Raw genomic sequence first — 18,823 nt, 5'->3', positions numbered from 1 at the left:
GGAAGCAATCAAGAATGTGAACAGAGAGCTTACAGAATGGGAAAAACTCTTTACTAACTGTACCTCAGATAGAGCATTAATCTCCGGGATACACAAGAATTCAAAAAACTGAATACCAAAGGACCAAATAACTCAATCAATAAATGGGCAAAGGAACTGAAAATACATGGTCAAAATATGAATGGTCAAAATTTTGTTTTTCAACATCTCTAGCAATTAGAGAAAAGCAAATTAAAATTACACTGAGATTCCACCTCACACCAGTCAGAATGACAGTTATCAAGAATACAAGTACAATAAATGTTGGTAAGGATGTGGGGAAAAAAGTTCACTCATACATTGCAAGTGGGGTACTTTCTAATGGGATAAATAGTATAAAGGAAACAAAATAGAGTGGTGCACTGCTGTGAAAACATAGATGAGATTTTTGTTTTCCTGTTCCTGAGTGTACATTCATGGTGGGGTCAAGGGAATGCTTGATTAGAGCATCAAGAAACCTGACTCCATCATTAACCAAATCAATAGTTCTCAGTCTCAGCTGGTCATCTAGGGCTATTTTAAAAATTCTGATGCCCAGACTGCACTCATGACCAATTAGTGAAGAATGTATTGGGAGGGGACCCCAGAATCAGTAGTTCCCTAGCGATTCCAAACTGTGTGAAATAAACAGTTGGGTGGCTCCGAGCAACTTTGACTCTCCTGGTTTTCTTAAGAGTCAAATGGAAGTTGATTTGGGCAGGTCTTCTCCAACTTTGTGTGTATGCAGGTCAGCTGAGGCTCTTGTTTAAATGCGGGTTCAAATTCACAGGTCTGTGTGGGGCCTGAGAGTCCACCCTAAAATGTCCCAGGCGCTACCAATTCCATGATTCATGGCCACACCTTGAGTATGAGGAACCAGATGATCAAACTTCCAGTTGGTTTTTGGTAGCCATTTCCCCTCTGCATAGCACATCCTCCTCTAGTGCTCGTCTGAGTGTTTAATCAGACTTACTGAGCTCTCCATTTCCAAACTTTATGTTTGGTCCTTTTTCAAAATCTCTTTCTCTTGTTATGGACTAGCTCATTGGAATCCTGTATTGTCCTTATTGAATCTTAATTCATTCACCTACTTATTTGTGTTCTTTTTTGAATTTATTGAGTGTTAAAAAAATCATTCTTTTTAATTTTCTATCCAGCACTTCATCCACTTTGATATCTCTAGAATCAGTTACTGGAGATTTATGAACTTAAGGAAGTGTCAAGTTGCCTTGTTTGTTCTATGTTGAGATTTGCACATCTCTTGAGATGCATATTCCTTCCGCTTGTATGTGAGGGACTTCTCAGTAACAGCTTTATCTTAATGATGTACCCTGAGATATCAATCTGTTGTGTAGTATTGAGTTTAATTCCAGCTGGGCTTCATGGTGTAGTTTCCCTGTGGCTTCTTTGGCTGTGAGTAGTGGGTTTTAACATAATAAATGTGCCAGAGCCTAAGGGATCGTTTTCTCTGTAGCTCTCACAAAAGTAAGGTCCGTCTGGTGGTTTAGGCAGTGGTGGTGTAGATAGGAGAATATATGGAGTGCGTACTCTGTGACTATTCCTCCAGTCTTGTCAGTAATGTATGGTCTGATAGTGTATGAGAATGACTGATGTGGAGTCCCTCATAGATGTAGTGTCCACAACCATTGAATTATTTCTCTCTGTTGTGTGGGGGTGAGTGTCCAGGAATAATACCTCTGACCTGTGCCCAGCTGCACCATTTGGAACTGGGTCAATGGTTGGAGGCTTTTATCTGCTCTGTTGTTTAAGTTGAAGTACCTGCTAATGTTTGAGTAGGGTAAGTCATGCCTGGAGTACAGAATAACTTTTAAGTGGGAAGGGAATATAGTTCAGTGATAGAGGACCCACCCAATGTGCTTGAAATGCCAGGCTGAATGCCCAGAACTGCAGAGAAAGAAGAAAACAAACAAACAAACAAACAAAAACAACAGATGAACCAAATAAAGAAAGCAAAACCCAAATACAAACAATAACACAATGCCAACAGAAAGAGGGGCAAAAGTAATACAGAATAAACCAAAAAGTTTTAAAATATTAAAAATAAAATTGATCTCAAGAGAAAAAATAATAAAAATTTAAAAATTAAGAAGAAGGTAGATCCAAGATGCCAGAATAGAGGGAGACTGCATTCCTTGACACACCATAACTTGGGATTCAAGCAGAGGAAATACTGTTTCTCTGTGAGGCAGTTTTCACTGCTCACTGATCCCCTGCTGTTAACCCCATTTTCCCACTGCGATAACCTGCTGTCTGCCAGCATATCGCCTGCTTTTTGAGTGCAGATCGCTCACTGACTACCGCCTATTATCTGCCATTTGCCCATTTGCCTACCTCTTGCATTTGCCTACCTCTTGCCTATCCATCGCCTGCCTTTCACCTACCTTTCACTCACTGCCCAATGTCCACCTGCTGATCATCCACTGTTAGCCAGCAGACAGCCCAAAGACCACCAGTGTATTGCCTGCTGCCTGTTGTTGCTTGGAAATCCAGTGTCACAGTACCGACAGGTTTGGTTACACTTGGCTGCCACCATTTTGGGACAACAGCCAGGACCTGCAGGTTTGCCGCCATGGCTGCTGCATGGCCACCTTGGTCTGGGACTTAGGCTAAGGCCTGAAGATACATTGGGGTACCTGCAGGTCTGGTTGCACCTGAGGTCTTTTTGCTTGGTGTGATAGTAGCTGCCATGCCATCTGGCTGCCTCTTTGCAGGGTCCCTCCTTTGTGTGATTACATCCGTGGCGGTCTCTCTGCAAGTTGAAAGGGCATTGAGGTCTTGGGAATGCAGCAAGACAGTGTCTGGGGAAGCCGAAGCCCAGGTTCATCAGATTGCAGCTGGGTTTGCATGGACTGGTCTGGGTCTGGCAAGCCTGTAGAAAACTGGAGACTAGGGGAAAGTCCCTGAGGGGAGCACAGGTTGGAGAAACTGCAGAAAACTGAGCTTTCTCAAGCTCAGTGAGACCTGAAGTGTGCAGGGATGAAAGGGGCCAGTTACAACAGATGGGAAGACTATAAGAGAGTATGAGGGCATCTTCCTATTGGCTCACCCACCCATTGAGTCTGGCACCCATTGGACTAGAGCTAACATCAAACTTCAGACAACCTCACCTCTTGGCAGAGAAGGGAAGCTGAGAACATTTTTGAAAGTCAACAGAAGCAACCATTCAATTTTCCATTGAAACTTTCCTCCTTTTTTCGCCCTGTGTCTCACACCTCTACCATCTTTAAATCCAAATATTTTTAATGCATCAATTTATTGAGGAATGGGATATTTGAATAGTATCTGACAGTTTTGTTGTATATTCCTATATTTTTACTTAAAAAAAATCTGTACATATATATTTCTCTCACTTACCTGTCTCCCTGGATTATCTTTCCCACATCTCCCATACTAACAACCAACCTCTATTAATTCCTCCCTTGCTCTTACTGTAAATTTTTACCTCTATCTTCTCTCCTCCCTTATAAACATCACATCCTTCACTACTTCTGTTCCCTTACTGTGCATCATTTAAAATGTTAAACCCTTTTAACAAACTTACTGTTTATATTGTAAATAATAATTGGACACTTCATTTCTGTTTATGGTAACAAAACTGTAAACACCTTAAGGGGAGTCAATTGGTTTAAAGTGGTATGTCATTTGCATTGAGTGCTGTTAATATTGGTATCCCCCTTAAAGGTGAGGTACTAGAAGTAATCAGGGACACTAAAATACTACAGGGTAGAATCTGTACTGCCTCAGTTCCATACCACTAGATGAGGAAACACAAAAACAATGTGAAAAAACAAGGGAACAAAGTGCCTCAAACAAAGCAAGATGTTCCAACAATATAATCCATAGTTAACACAGTAGAAGAAATGTCACAGATGGAGTTTAGAAAATACATAGTTAGATTGATCTTCAAAATAAAGGATGAAGGATGATATTGGGGAGAAAATACAGAAAGTGAAAGATCACTTCAATAAAGAGGCAGAGATTATAAAAAGGAATCAAGCAGAAATCCTTGAAGGATAAACCAAACAATAAAACAAATTAAAAATTGAATGGAAAGTATCACCAACAGACTAGACCACTTGGAAGAAGAATGTCAGCAAATGAAGACAAAATATATACTCTTAAAAATAAAGTTGACTGCACAGAAAAGATGGTAAGAAACCATGAACAGAACTTCCAAGAAATGGGATAACATGAAAAGACCAAATTTAGGATTTATTGGAATAGATGAAGACATGGAGATACAAACCAAAGGAATGCACAATCTTTTCAATGACATAAAATCAGAAAACTTCCAAAATCTAAAGAATGAAATGGAAAAATTAACTACAAGAATCTTACAGGACCCCAAATGCACAAAATTACAGCAGACCCACACCAAGGTACATTATAATGAGAATGACTATCATATAGAATAAGGATAGAATTTTAAAGGCTGTGAGGAAAAAAAATCAAATTACATATAGGGGGGAACCAATCTGGATCTCAGCTGATTTTTCAACCCAGACCCTCAAGGCCAGGAGGTCCTGGAATAACACATATCAAGCTCTGAAAGAAAATGGATGCCAACCAAGAATTTTATATCCAGCAAGACTAAGCTTCAGATTTGAAGATGAAATAAAAACATTCAATGATAAACAAAAGTTAAAAGAACTTACAACTAGAAAGCCTACACTACAGAACATTTTCAGCACAATATTTCATGAGGAGAAAATTAAAAAAAAAAAAAAAACAATGAAAACAAGCAAAGGGAAGAACTAAAGGAAAGGCCAATTGAAGGAGAAACTCAGTCAAGTTAAAAACCAAACATAAGCCAAAATGACTGGGAATACAAATCATGTCTCAATAATAACCTTGAATGTTAATGGCCTAAACTCATCAATCAAAAAACACAGACTGGCAGATTGGATTTAAAAAAAAAAAGACCCAACAATATGCTGTCTTTAAGAGACTCATCTCCTTTAAAAGACATCCACAGATTTCATGAAGGAGAAATGCTGGGAAAAAAATATCACTTACATGGACTGCATAAACAAGCAGGGGTTTCCATCCTCATGTTAGACAAAGTAGACTTCAAACCAAAGTTAGAAGGGATAAAGAAGGACATTTCATACTGCTTAAGGGAATCATACAACAGGAAGACAACAATCGTAAATATATATGCCTTAAACAATGCAGCATCTATGTACATCAAACAAACCCTTCTCAATTTCAAGACTCGAATAGATCACAACACAATAATACTGGGTGACTTTAACACATCTCTTTCACTACTGGATAGATCTTCCAAATAAAAACTAAAAAAAGAAAATATACAATTAACTGATACAATCAATGATTTAGACTTAATGGACATATATAAAGTATTTCATCTATCATTGAGTGAATACACTTTCTTCTCAGCAGCACCCGGATCCTTCTCTAAAATGAACCCTATGCTATGCCACAAAGCAACTCTCAGCAAATACAAAAAAAATAGAAATCCTACCCTGCATTCTATCAGATCATAATGGAATGAAACTAGAAATCAATGAAAAAATAAAAAATAGAAGCTACTCCAACACCTGAAAACTAAATAGCATACTATTTAATGACATGGATAAAAGAAATTAAGGAGGAAATTAAAAAAAAATACTTAGAGATAAATGAGAAAACCGATACAACATATCAAAATCTCTGGGACAGTGCTATGAAGAAGGTTAATTGAATTGAGCTCATACATTAAAAGAATAAAAAGTCAACAAACAAATGACCTAACATTACATCTCAAATCCCTAGAAAAAGAACACATCAACACTGAAAGCAGTAGAAGACAGGAAATTAAAATCAGAACTGATATCAATGAAATAGAAACAGAAGAAACAATTGAAAAAATTGACAAAACAAAAAGTTGGTTCTTTGAAAAAAAATCAATAAAATTGATTAACTCTTAGCCATACTAACCAAGAGAAAGAGAGTGAAAATTCAAATTACTAAAATTCATGATGAAAAAGGAACTATCATGACAGATACTATTGAAATACAGAAGATAATTAGAAGCTATTTTGAAAATTTATACTCAAATAAAATGGAAAAACTTGAACATATCAACAAATTTCTAGAGACATATGATCTACCCAAATGGATGCAGGAGGATATACACAATTTAAACAGATTGATTTTAAGCAAAGAAATTGAAGACGCCATCAAAAGTTCAACCAAGAAAAGCCCAGGACCCTATGGATTCTCAGCCAAGTTCTATAAGACCTTCAAAGAAGAATTAACATCAATACTCATCAAATTATTCCAGGAAAGAGAAAAGGAGAGAACCCTTCCAAACTCATTCTATGAGAACAGTATTACCTTTATACCAAAACTACAACACAATAATAGTGGGTGACTTTAACACACCTCTTTATGTAGGTTTGTCTCAGAATCTTCTATTTTGTACCATGTACCATTGGTCTACATGCCTATTTTGGTGCCAATACCATGCTATTTTTGTTACAATTGTTATATCAAGAAAAGAAGACTTCAGACCAATATCCCTGATATTGATATTTTGCCTAGATGCAAAAATCCTCTAAAAAATTCTTAATAAAATTTTGGAAAATCACATACAAAAATATATTAAAAGAGTAGTGCACAACAATCAAGTGGGGTTCATCCCAGGGATGCAGGGTTGGTTCAACATATGGAAATCATTAAACATAATACATCACATCAACAGACTTAAAGACAAGAATCATATAATTATCTCAATAGATGCAGAGAAAGCATTTGACACAATATAGCACCTCTTCAGGTTCAGAACACTAGAAAATCTAGGGATAGTAGGAATATACCTCAACATTATAAAAGTTATCTATGCTAAGCCCATGGCCAACATCATTCTAAATGGAGAAAAATTGAAAGCATTCCCCCTAGAAACCGGAACAAGACAGGGATGCCCTCTTCCTTCACTTCTATTCAACATTGTCCTTGAAACCCTAGCCAGAGCAATCAGAGAGATGAAAGAAATTAAAGGTATATGAATAGGAAAAGAAGAACCCAAACCATCACTATTTGCCGATGACATGATTCTATATTTAGAAGATCTGAAAAATTCCACCAGAAAACTTCTAGAACTCATAAATGAATTCAGCAAAGTAGCAGGATATAAAATCAATACCCATAAATCAAATGCATTTCTATACTTAAGCAATGAATCTACTGAAAGAGAAATTAGGAAAACTACCCCATTCACAATAGCCTCAAAAAAATAAAATACTTGGGAATCAATCTAACAAAAGAGGTGAAAGACCTGTACAATGAAAACTAAATAAACAGAACACTAAATAAATTAAAGAAGACCTTAGAATATGGAAAAATCTCCCATGCTCTTGGATAGAGAGAATTAATATTGTCAAAATGACCATACTACCAAAAATGTCATACAGATTCAATGAAATTCCTATTAAAATCCCAATGACATTCTTCATAGAAATAGAAAAAGCAATCATGAAATTCATTTGGAAAAATAAGAGACCCAGAATAGCCAAGGCAATCCTTAGCAAGAAGAGTGAAGCAGGAGATACCACAAGAAGCAGGAGACACCACAATACCAGACCTTAAGCTATACTACAGAGCAATAGTATCAAAAACAGCATGGTATTGGCACCAAAGTAGACATATAGACCAATGGTACAAAACAGAAGATACAGAGACAAACCCACATAAATACGGTTATCTCATAATAGACAAAGGTGTCAAAAATATGCATTGGAGAAAAGATAGCATCTTCAACAAATGGTGTTGGGAAAATTGGAAATTCATATGTAACAAAATGAAATTAAACCCCTACCTCTCACTCTGCAAAAAAATCAACTCAAAGTGGATCAAAGACTTAGGCACTAAAACAGAGACCCGGGGTCTAATAGAAGAAAAAGTAGGCCCAAATCTTCATCATGTCAGCTTAGGACCTGACTTCCTTAAAAAGATTCCTAAAGCATAAGAAGTAAAATTAAGAATCAATAAATGGGGTGGATTCAAACTAAAAAGCTTCTTAGCAAAGGAAGCAATCAATAATTTGAAGAAAGAGCCTACAGAATTGGAAAAAAATCTTTATGACATGCACCTCAGATAAAGCATTAATCTCTAGGGTATATAAAGAACTCAAAAAACTTAACACCAAAAAACCCAATTAACCAATGGGCTAAGGAACTGAACAGACACTTCACAGAAGAAGAAATACAATCAATCAAGAAACATATAAAAAATGTTCACATCTCTTGCAATTAGAGAAATGCAAATCAAAACTGCCCTAAGATTTCATCTCACTCTAGTCAGAGTGGCAATTATCAAAAATACAAGTGTTGGCAAGGATGGTGGGACTGCAAATTGGTGCAACCACTTTGGAAAGCAGTATGGAAATTCCTAAGAAAACTTGGAATAAAACCACCATTTGACCCAGCTATCCCATTCCTCAGTTTATATGCAAAGGACTTAAAATCAGCATACTACAGCTACGTAGTCACATCAATGTTTATAGCAGCTCAATTCATGATAGCAAAACTTTGGAACCATCCTAGATGGTTTGATAGATCAATGGATAAAGAAAATATTGCTCAGGCTTAAAATAAAAATGAAATTATGGCATTTGCAGGTAAATGGATGGAACTAGAGAATATCATGTTAAGTGAAAAAGCCAATCCCTAAAACACAAAGGTCAAATGTTTTCTCTGATAAGTGGATGCTGATCCATAGTAGGGGGTGGGTAGGGAAAAACAAAAGGACTTTGGATTGTATAGAGGGGGGTAAAGGGAGGGGAGGGGCAGGTAGGGATGGGAAGGAAGGTAGATTGAGACAGACATTATTACCCTATATACATGTATGAAAAAAATAAAAAAAAATTTATTACTGTAAAAAAAAAAGTTAAAAAAAAAATGTGTTCCAAAAAAGAAAAAAATACAAAAAATAAGAAAAAGAAGAAGAAAAGAGGGGGAAGCAAGAAAAAGGTAGAAAAGTTAAAAAGAGAATAAAGAAGAAAATGAACTAGTTAAATATTAAAAAGAGGGGAAAAGTGAGAGAAAAATATATACAAACAAATACTGGTGATAAAATTAATAAAAATAAAAATTTACTCTCTTCTGAGGTGCTTGGTTTCTTGGGTAAGAGTGTTGCCCCTAGGATGACCTGTGCTGGTCAGTTTCTTTCTAGGTCTTCTTAGGCTATGTACTCCTTGGAGAGAGCAAAGACTGGGGGTCATTCACCCCGCTCTTTCCTTTGTGGGAATAGCTTGGGGCTGGAGCAGGTCAGAATACCCCTCAGCTCTCCTGCACACCAGAATGAGCTAGGGTGGAACTCAGAGCTCCCCAGGCAAAGATTTTCAGTCTGGAGTTATTTGGGTCAGCGTGGGGCAGATGCCAACATTGCAGTGTGTTACCAAGCTATCGTGGAGTGCAGAATTCATCTGGCATGGGTTCTCTCTTGTGCCTGTTGTGCTGTGCACTTCAAGGGCAGGGAGAGGCGATTATGGAATCCAACTCTCTTTGCTGGGGGGTGGGGGGGTGGAAGTGGATCCCCCATTTGATCCACTGCCTCAGAGTGGGTTCTGAGATAAGTTCCACATGAAATCTCACACAACGGTATATTTACTCAGTCTCTGCAGTTGGATTTCTAAACTCTGGTTTTAAAGGGGAAGCTTCCTCCATTCCCTTATGCATCATAGTTGGTTTCCTAACACATAGACTTCTCCATGGGTTTGTGTCAGAGGCTTTCCCCATAGGCCAAAGGGGTTCTGAAGGTAGCTGCTCATTGAGATAGTACACTAATATTACCCCAGGGACCAGCAGACAGGAGAATGCAGGGGTCTTGACTCCCAGAGCAGTAAAGTCAGATAAGACCTTCTCAGTATTGCTCCCTGTTATAGCCTGGCAAGAATACACTGGGATGTGGAGAACTTCTGCAGAACAAGTTTTCTGTGCTGATCCCAGCTTCACTGTCTCTTCAGATCGTATTTCTGCCAGTCCTGATTCCTGTGCCAGAGGGCCTCTCCCTCTACCATGCTGCTGTGTGATTTGTGCTCCAACACGCAGTTTCCCACTCTGTTCCTCTATCCAAAGTCTCTGGGTTTCTCCAAGTCTCTGTCTATCCACTGTTGACCTTCAGCATTCTCCCATGGTTACCCACCTAGAGACGTAGCTGCTCTCCAGTTGTTCAGATTCTGTCTCACGGAGAAAGGAGTGTGTGCTGGGTGCTTCTGCTCTGCCATCTTGTCTCCCATTTTTATTATTGATTGCAAGTACATTATGAGAGATATAGTCTCATTTTAAACTTTTCACATAGGGAAGTTTGTAGGTACTCTGTTATTCATACATCCTCCAATTCTGCTCCTCCATGCAATCGCTATTAACTGTGTTTTAGATATGAATCCAGCTAGGAAACACACACACACACTCACTCACTTAACTTTCATACACACTTGGGCTCCATTCCAGACCCTTTAAGCACACACTCGGGTATTGCATGGACAAGGAGATCATGTGGTCTCTTTCAGATGCAAACAATAAGGAATTGCATTGTTAGAAGAGAGATGTAAAAATAATAAAAATCTCCTGAAAGTTGATCTACTTTTTATTCGCACCATGCACCAGCAATTGTAAGCAATGTTGGGTGTAAGATACTCCTTCTTGTGGGAAGGGCCACCTCTATTGGGACCCAACTGAACATACACACATTTACACATAAACAAATACAGATACATATAGGTAAATGTATAAAAATGTATGTGTTCAACATATATATCCTTTGTACAATGAAATAACATACATTTTTATTGCAACATTTTTCTGTTAACTTACATTGAACTTTCTGTCATTTCGTATATATCCAATTCTATTTTTTTTAAATTTTATTTTATTGTAAACAAATGGGATACATGTTGTTTCTCTGTTTGTACATGGCGTAAAGGCATACCATTTATGTAATCATAAATTTACATAGAGTAATGTTGTTTGATTCATTCTGTTATTTTTTCCCTTCCCCCCACCCCTCCCACCCCTCTTTTCCTTCTATACAGTGCTTCCTTCCTCCATACATGACCCCCTCCCTAACCCTAACTCTAACCCTAACACTAACCCTTCCCTCCCCCCATTATGTGTCATCATCCACTTATTAGCGATATCATTCGTCCTTTGGCTTTTTGAGATTGGCTTATCTCACTTAGCATGATATTCTCCAATTTCATCCATTTGCCTGCAAATGCCATAATTTTATCATTCTTTATGGCTGAGTAATATTCCATTGTATATATATACCACAGCTTCTTTATCCACTCATCAATCGAAGGGCATCTAGGTTGGTTCCACAGTCTGGCTATTGTGAACTGAGCAGCTATGAACATTGATGTGGCTGTATCTCTGTAGTATGCTGATTTTAAGTCCTTTGGGTATAGGCCAAGGAGTGGGATAGCTGGGTCAAATGGAGGGTCCATTCCAAGTTTTCTAAGGAATCTCCACACTGCTTTCCAGAGTGGCTGCACTAATTTGCAGTCCCACCAGCAATGTATGAGTGTACCTTTTTCCCCACATCCTCGCCAACACCTGTTGTTGCTCGTATTCTTGATAATCACCATTCTAATTGGGGTGAGATGGAATCTTAGGGTGGTTTTGATTTGCATTTCTCTTATTACTAGAGATGTTGAACATTTTTCCATATGTTTGTTGATTGCTTGTAGATCTTCTTCTGTGAAGTGTCTATTCATTTCCTTAGCCCATTTGTCGACTGGTTTATTTGAATTCTTGGAGTAGAGTTTTTTGAGTTCTTTATAGATTCTGGAGATTAGTGCTCTATCTGAAGTATGACTGGCAAAGATATTCTCCCACTCTGTAGGCTCTTTCTTCGCATTGCTGATAGTTTCCTTTGCTGAGAGAAAGCTTTTTAGTTTGAATCTATCCCAGATATTGATTCTTGTTTTTATTTCTTGTGCTATGGGAGTCCTGTTAAGGAAGTCTGATCTTAAGCCGACATGTTGAAGATCTGGACCTACTTTTTCTTCTATAATCTGCAGGGTCTCTGGTCTGATTCCGAGGTCCTTAATCCATTTTGAGTTTAGTTTCGTGCATGGTGAGAGATACGGGTTTAGTTTCATTCTGTTGCATATGGATTTCCAATTCTCCCAGCACCATTTGTTGAAGAGGCTATCTTTTCTCCATTGCATATTTTTGGCCCCTTTGTCTAGTATGAGAAAATTGTATTTATTTGGGTTTGTGTCCGTGTCCTCTATTCTGTACCATTGATCTACCTTTCTATTTTGGTACCAATACCATGCTGTTTTTGTTACTATTGCTTTGTAGTAGAGTTGAAGATCTGGTATTGCAATACCCCCTGTTTCACTCTTCCTGCTAAGGATTGCTTTAGCTATTCTGGGTTTCTTATTCTTCCAGATGAATTTCACAATTGCTTGCTCTATTTCTGTAAGGTACGTCATTGGGATTTTAATTGGAATTGCATTGAATTTGTATAGCACTTTAGGTAGTATGGCCATTTTGACAATATTAATTCTTCCTATCCAAGAACATGGAAGATCTTTCCATCTTCTAAGGTGTTCTTTAATTTCTTTCTTTAGTGTTGTATAGTTCTCATTGTAGAGGTCTTTCACCTCTTTTGTGAGATTGATTCCCAAGTATTTTATTTTTTCGAGGCTATTGTGAATGGGGTAGTTTTCCTAATTTCTCTTTCTGAAGATTCATCACCTATGTATAAAAATGCATTGGATTTATGAGCATTGATCTTGTAACCTGCTACTTTACTGAATTCACTTATGAATTCTAAGAGTTTTCTGGTGGAATTTCCAGGTTGCTCTAAATATATAATCATGTCATCAGCAAACAGGGATAGTTTGAGTTCTTCTTTTCCAATTTGTATCCCTTTAATTTCTTTGGTTTGTCTAATTGCTCTGGCTAGAGTCTCAAGAACGATGTTGAATAGAAGTGGTGAAAGAGGGCATCCCTGCCTTGTTCCAGTTTTTAGGGGGAATGCTTTCAGTTTTTCACCATTTAGAATGATATTAGCCATGGGCTTAGCATAAATGGCCTTTACAATGTTAAGGAATGTTCCCACTATCCCTATTTTTTCTAGTGTTTTGAGAATGAAGGAGTGCTGTATTTTATCAAATGCTTTTTCTGCATCTATTGAAATAATCATGTGATTCTTGACTTTAAGTCTATTGATATGGTGAATTACATTTATTGATTTCCTGATGTTGAACCAACCTTGCATCCCTGGGATGAAACCCACTTGATCATGGTGCACTATCTTTTTAATATGTTTTTGTATGCGATTTGCTAAAATTTTGTTGAGAATTTTTGCGTCGATGTTCATTAAGGATATTGGTCTGAAATTTTCTTTCCTTGATGAGTCTGTGTCTGGTTTAGGTATCAGTGTGATATTGGCTTCATAGAATGAGTTTGGGAGGGTTCCCTCCTCTTCTATTTTATGGAATACTTTGAGAAGTATTGGAATGAGCTCTTCTTTAAAGGTTTTGTAGAACTCGGCTGAGAACTCATCTGGTCCCGGACTTTTCTTTGTTGGTAGGCTTTTGATGACTTCTTCTATTTCAGTACTTGAAATTGGTCTATTTAAATTGTGTATGTCCTCCTCATTCAGTTTAGGCAATTCATATGTCTCTAGAAACCTGTTGATGTCTTCTGTTTTGTTGGAGTACAGATTTTAAAAATAGCTTCTAATTATGTTTTGTATTTCACTTGTGTCTGTTGTGATATTTCCTTGTTCATTCCGAATTTTAGTGATTTTGGGTTTTCTCTTATCTTCTCTTTGTTAGTGTGACTAAAGGTTTATCAATTTTGTTTATTTTTTCAAAGAACCAACTATTTATTTTGTCAATTTTTTGTATTTCTTTTGTTTCAATTTCATTGATTTCAGCTCTGAGTTTAACTATTTCTTGTCTTCTACTACTTTTGGTGCTGTTCTGTTCTTCTTTTTCTAGGGCTTTGAGCTGTAGTGTTAGGTCGTTTATTTGTTGAGTTTTACTTCTTTTATTAAATGCGCTCCATGAAATAAATTTCCCTCTAAGTACTGCTTTCATAGTGTCCCAGAGATTTTGATATGATGTTTCTTTGTTCTCATTTACCCCTAAGAATTTTTTAATTTCCTTCCTAATATCTTCTGTTATCCATTCATCATATAATAGCATATTGTTTAATCTCCAGATGTTGGAATAGTTTCTGTGTTTTACTCTTTCATTTATTTCTAACTTCAATCCATTATGATCTGATAGAATACATGGTAGTGTCTCTATCTTCTTGTATTTGCTAACATTAGCTTTGTGGCATAATATATGGTCTATTTTAGAGAAGGATCCATGTGCTGCTGAGAAGAAAGTGTATTCACTCTTGGATGGATGGTATATTCTATAAATGTCCGTTAAGTCTAAATTATTGATTGTGTTATTGAGATCTATGGTTTCTTTGTTCAATTTTTGTCTGGAAGATCTGTCGAGTGGTGAGAGAGGCGTGTTAAAATCACCTGGTATTATTGTGTTATGGTCTATTTGGTTTCTGAAATTGAGAAGGATTTGTTTGACATACATGGATGAGCCACTGTTTGGGGCATAGATGTTTATGATTGTTATATCTTGCTGATTTATGCTTCCCTTAAGCAGTATGAAATGACCTTCTTTATCCCTTCTGACTAACTTTGGCTTGAAGTCCACATTATCTGAAATGAGGATGGATACTCCAGCTTTTTTGCTGAGTCCATGTGCATGGTATGTTTTTCCCCATCCTTTCACCTTTAGTCTATGGGTATCTTTTTCTATGAGGTGAGTCTCTTGCAGGTAACATATTGTTGGATCTTTCTTTTTAATCCAATCTGCCAGTCTATGTCTTTTGATTGATGAATTCAGGCCATTGACATTCAGGGTTATTATTGAGATATGATTTGGTTTCCCAGTCATTTGGCTCATTTTTTAAATTTTGCTTATTTGTTTGACACAACTTGGCTCCTCCTTTATTTGACAATTTTTTTAGGATAATTCCTCCCTTTGCTGATTTGCTTCTTTGTTTTTCATCTTCCTCATGGAATATTTTGCTGAGAATGTTCTGTAATGCTGGCTTTCTTTTTGTAAATTCTTTTAGCTTTTGTTTATCATGGAAGGATTTTATTTCATCATCAAATTTGAAGGTAAGTTTTGCTAGGTATAAGATTCTTGATTGGCATCCATTTTCTTTCAGGGCTTGAAAAATGTTGTTCTAGGCCCTTCTAGCTTTTAGGGTCTGGATTGAAAAATCTGCTGATATCCGTATTGGTTTCCCTCTGAATGTAATTTGGTTCTTTTCTCTCACAGCCTTTAAAATTCTGTCTTTATTTTGTATGTTAGGCATTTTCATTATAATGTGCCTTGGTGTGGGTCTGTTGTAATTTTGTGTATTTGGAGTCCTATAAGCCTCTTGAACTTGATTTTCCATTTCATTCTTCAGATTTGGGAAATTTTCTGATATTATTTCATTGAATAGATTGTTCATTCCTTTGGTTTGTTTCTCTAAGCCTTCCTCAATCCCAATAATTCTTAAATTTGGCCTTTTCATGATATCCCATAGTTCTTGTAGATTCTGTTCATGATTTCTTACCATCTTCTCTGTTTGTTCAACTTTGTTTTCAAGGTTAAATATTTTGTCTTCAATATCTGAGGTTCTGTCTTCCAGGTGTTCTATCCTACTGGATATGCTTTCCAATTCTATTTTAATGACCATCAGATACTCTGGATTCGAATATACCATAATACTTTATGCAAGCCCCCTGTTATTATTATTTTTTTACTATTACATGAAAGATAGGTTTTTTAATCCAGACTGATAGTCTCTGTCTTTTGTCAGGTGGGCATAACTCACTTAGATTTAATTTTTTTTTTTTAATTGAAGCAAGCCATCTCTTTAAATACCATAATTACATTAGCAGGTTAATGTAGGGGAACATACATTTACTTTTTTTTTCTTTAACTTTCCTTTTGTGTGGCAAAATGTTTTTATGTTTCACAATATTAACCTTTAAACAAATCGGGCTCTAACCTTTCGAAATACATTTACACTTAAAATTTTCTCAGTGTAAAAAGTAACAAATTTTACATATACCCTATTGATAACAGGTCCTATAATAGAACATTAAATGATAGAAATAAATCCCCAATAAAATTCACTCTTTATAATTACCATTACAGACAAGTTTTATTTGTAGAATAGCAGCTTGATAAATTTCCTGTTTTAAAAACTTGTATACCTGGAAAATATGAACACATTTAGTATACAAAGAGTGACCATTTCACAATTACCTTGACACTTTTATATTACCAAATTTAGTTTTTAAAGAAAAATTTAGGCTCTGTAACGTAGTATAATACTCTAACAGTTGCTTAACCATAATTGTATAAACTCCAATTTTAATACTATTGTTCTAAAGAATAAAACTTAATAGACACAAAGTTAAGAGTAAATTAGTGTTTCTAAGAAATCCTTGTCATTTTACCATATAGATTAAACGTCGGTTTATATCAGAACATTAGTATTTCACCTTAGGAAAAAAACCTTAAATAGCTTTAACTGTGTCACATACATACAACCAACTTAGTTACATGCAAACTTTTTGAAACTTGCCCTTTACAGACTTTCTTAGCACTTATTTAGACCCTCATGTATTTTATCACATAAGCACTTTCTTACCCAGAAACATTTTGTTTTTCACTAAATATATTTCCATATCTAGAACCTTTTATTTTTTCTTTTCTATCTGTTGACCTTTTTGTTCACATTCGGAAACAACTCTTATGAAATTTCTTAATTTATATAAATTACTCCATTTTAATAAAATTAAATATTTTGTTATTTATAGTACTCTAATTGAAACACAGTTGAAACCTTTAGAACCCTTTGTATATAGAATTATACCTGTTAGGACATAACTCTTAGTAACCTTGTTTTTAGTTTAGTGATGACACAAAACAATTTTCTCTGTAAACACATTTGAGTAATCCCATGCATGTCAACTCTAATTCATTTATTTTGTAAAAACCAAGATATCAGACAAGTGTCCTGAACAGTATTTGCCATCTTTTTCTTGTTGAAGGAAAGTCCTAGAAAAATTGATGTTAGACGTTTTATTAACATCAACATTTTATTAGTTTGACCACCTAGAGACTTGCGAGTTATTTTCAAGACATTTTACTTCTATTAGTTTACCCAATTTAAATTGAACCTTTTTAAATCACGTGAATTAAAAGTATTTGGATCCATTTTTAAATTTTAATTTTATGAGCACTCAGTTTTGATACAGACAAAACATGACACCAGACAGCACAACATACACATAACACAAAATCAAAGGCCTTGAAACTTTATAGGTGAATCTCCATTGCAATGTAACAGACGTTCAAAAACTCTAGTTGAATAAAAAAAAAAAAATAGAATTGATCAAAAAATTCATGAGCTCAAAAAAATGTAGAATTCAAAAAAACAAGAGTCCTGGAAAAATGATACAGCGGTTAATTACTTTAGTAAAGCACCATAAAATTTACTTTTGCTGGAGTTCAGGTAAGACTTTTTGCTCTCTTTTTTTTCCCTTTGGGTTTGAGACCGGTCTCCTACTGAGCCTTCAGGCTTTCTCTATTTACATTTCAATGTAAGCCTTGACTGAGATCTGGATCTGAAAGGGGCCAAAATGTTCTAGCAGAAATTTGATGCCTAGGGCATTTTAACCCTTATTCCCAGTTAGTAATCAAGTCAGGTTTGGACTCAGAAAATTGAGAAACAATTATCTCCCAATACTTGTGGGGCCTGGGGCTACTGTATCATACTCCTTACTAGGACATGCCACTGATGGTTGGGCTGGTTATTCCCTCCACGCCAGCATATGTGGGACCTCCTGGCAGGAGGACTAGGTGGGCTGGGCCGGGGAATGGAAGCAGAAACAGCTGAGTCAAAGTTGTAGGAGGAGGAGGGATTGAGAAGGGGAGAAGACGGAGGCATTTGAGTTTGCAGGAAGAGCAGAGAAGCGCAAGAAAGAAGAGACTTGAAGATAAGGAATCCCTTTCCATCTGCCGGCTCGCTTGCGGAAGCTGTGTGCCAATATCTTTGGTAGCCACAATCCACCTTCCCATGGAGCAATCTTCCATCCCTGCACAGGCCAATTTGTGATTGGTAGTCATTCGTTCCCAAACTAACTTTTTAACATTTACCAGGAAGGCCATACAGGGAGGGGGGAGGTTAGAGTCTGTGAGTTCTTGCCCAGTATCATAAAATGGCCACTGGGAAGATTTCCCGCCATCTGGAAGGAGGAGGGCGAGGACTTTCATTGGAGTCTGATATGGCCCCAGAATACAAGATGGCAGCAATGAGCCTCCCCGGGGCGGTAGTGGGCCCTCTCTACGTGTAGAGGCTGGCTGCCCTCATGGTTCCTCAACGTTGGGAGGAGCGGATGGAGATGGATTGGGCTCCTCATTAAAGGTCTCCCAATGTTGTTTACTATGTGGCAAGTTTCTGGAAGGAGATGTAATGGGAGGAGCCGGCAGTTCTTTAGGTGGCGGCTCTTTGGGGAGAAACTTGGAGCCCCCTTTGGGAGGTCCTGGAGAGAAGCAGGCCTTAAGGGCGGATAATGTAGGGCAGACTCCCAATGGGGGACCCTCCCCTAAATTGATTCCCCTCTTCTTAACAAGTTGTTCTACACGATTCCACGTGGACCAATCAAAAAGACTGGCAGGAAGCCAAGGGGCCACCCGAGTAAAGGTGTCCCAGGCTTTTTCCGCCTGTGTATCAGACCA

This window comes from Sciurus vulgaris, assembly GCF_902686455.1.
Source record: "Sciurus vulgaris genome assembly, chromosome: 6".
Taxonomy (NCBI): domain Eukaryota; kingdom Metazoa; phylum Chordata; class Mammalia; order Rodentia; family Sciuridae; genus Sciurus; species Sciurus vulgaris.
The sequence above is the reverse complement of the archived record's forward strand: the minus strand, read 5'-3'. Positions refer to the sequence as shown.